Genomic DNA, 2,326 nt, shown 5'->3' with positions numbered 1-2,326 from the left:
GTGCCAGTTTGGGCGTTTAACTCCCACTTTGGTGCCAGTTCCGGCGTTTAACGCTGGAAATTCTGAGGGTGACTTTGAACACCGGTTTGGGCCATCAAATCTTGGGCAAAGTATGGAGTATCATATATTGCTAGAAAGCCCAGGATGTCTACTTTCCAACGCCATTGAGAGCGCGCCAATTGGGCTTCTGTAGCTCCAGAAAATCCGCTTCGAGTGAAGGGAAGTCAGAATCCAACAGCATCTGCAGTCCTTTTTAGTCTCTGAACCAGATTTTTGCTCAGGTCCCTCAATTTCAGCCAGAAAATACCTGAAATCACAGAAAAACACACAAACTCATAGTAAAGTCCAAAAAAGTGAATTTTAACTAAAAACTAATAAAAATATACTAAAAACTAACTAGATCATACTAAAAACATACTAAAAACAATGCCAAAAAGCGTACAAATTATCCGCTCATCAATGCTCAAAGCCTTGGATCTTTTTTACCCTTGCCTTTTGGTTTTAAGGGCTATAGGCTTTTTCTGCTTGCTTTTTCTTTTTCTTTCTAATTTTTTCCGCCATTTTTTTCACAAGCTTTTGCTTTTTCACTGCTTTTTCTTGCTTCAAGAATCAATTTTCATGATTTTTCAGATTATCAATAGCATTTCTCTTTGTTCATCATTCTTTCAAGAGCCAACAATTTTAACATTCATAAACAACAAGATCAGAATTATGCACTGTTTAAGCATTCATTCAGAAAACAAAAAGTATTGTCACCACATCAATATAATTAAACTAAATTCAAGGATAATTTCAAAATTCATGTACTTCTTGTTCTTTTGAAATAGAAACATTTTTCATTTAAGAGAGGTGAAGGATTTTTGGAATTATTTATAGCCTTAAGACATAGTTACTAAATACTAATGATCATGTAATCAGAGACACAAATATAGATGACATAATAAGCATAAAAACCGAAAAACAGAAAAATAAGAACAAGGAATGAATCCACCTTAGTGATGGTGGCGCTTTCTTCTTGAAGAACCAATGATGTCCTTGAGTTCTTCTATGTGTCTTCCTTGCCTTTGTTGCTCCTCCCTCATTGCTCTTTGATCTTCTCTAATTTCATGGAGAATAATGGAGTGCTCTTGATGTTCCACTCTTAATTGATCTATATTGTAACTCAAATCTTCAAGAGAAGTGTTGAGTTTTTCCCAATAGTTGTTGGGAGGAAACTGCATCCCTTGAGGCATCTCCAGGATTTCTTGGTGATGAGCTTCCTCATGCGTCTCTTGGGTTCCATGAGCGGGCTCTCTTGTTTGCTCCATCCTTTTCTTAGTGATGGGCTTGTCCTCCTCAATGGGGATGTCTCCTTCTATGATGACTCCAGCTGAGTAACATAGATCGCAAATAAGATGAGGAAAAGCTAGCCTTGCCAAGGTAGAGGGCTTTTCGGCTATTTTGTAGAATTCAAGGGAAATGACTTCATGAACTTCTACTTCCTCTCCATTCATGATGCTATGAATCATGATGGCCCGATCCATAGTAACTTCATATCGGTTGCTAGTGGGGATGATGGAGCGTTGGATGAACTCCAACCATCCTCTAGCCACAGGCTTGAGGTCCAGTCTTCTTAATTGAACCGACTTGCCTTTGGAGTCTCTTTTCCATTGGGCTCCTTCAACACATATGTCCCTAAGGACTTGGTCCAACCTTTGATCAAAGTTGACCCTTCTTGTGTAGGGGAGTGCATCTTCTTGCATCATGGGCAAGTTGAATGCCAACCTCACATTTTTCGGACTAAAATCTAAGTATTTTCCCCGAACCATTGTAAGATAGTTCTTTGGATTCGGGTTCATACTTTGATCATGGTTCCTAGTGATCCATGCATTAGCATAGAACTCTTGAACCATTAGGATTCTGACTTGTTGAGTGGGGTTAGTTAGAACTTCCCAACCTCTTCTTTGGATCTCATGTCGGATCTCTGGATACTCATTTTTCTTGAGCTTGAAAGGGACCTCGGGGATCACCTTCTTCTTGGCCACAACATCATAGAAGTGGTCTTGATGGGCTTTAGAGATGAATCTCTCCATCTCCCAAGACTCGGAGGTGGAAGCTTTTGTCTTCCCTTTCCCTTTTCTAGAGGTTTCTCTGACCTTAGGTGCCATTAATGGTTATGGAAAAATAAAAACTATGCTTTTACCACACCAAACTTAAAATATTGCTCGCCCTCGAGCAAGAAAAGAAAGAAAAGAAGGAGAAGAAGAGAAAATATGGAGGAGAGTGAGGGAGAGGTGTATTCGTCCAAGGTATAGAAGAGGGGGGTTGTGTTGTGTGAAAATGAAGG

The sequence above is a fragment of the Arachis duranensis genome, chromosome 5, assembly GCF_000817695.3.
Source record: "Arachis duranensis cultivar V14167 chromosome 5, aradu.V14167.gnm2.J7QH, whole genome shotgun sequence".
NCBI lineage: Eukaryota > Viridiplantae > Streptophyta > Magnoliopsida > Fabales > Fabaceae > Arachis > Arachis duranensis.
The sequence above is the reverse complement of the archived record's forward strand: the minus strand, read 5'-3'. Positions refer to the sequence as shown.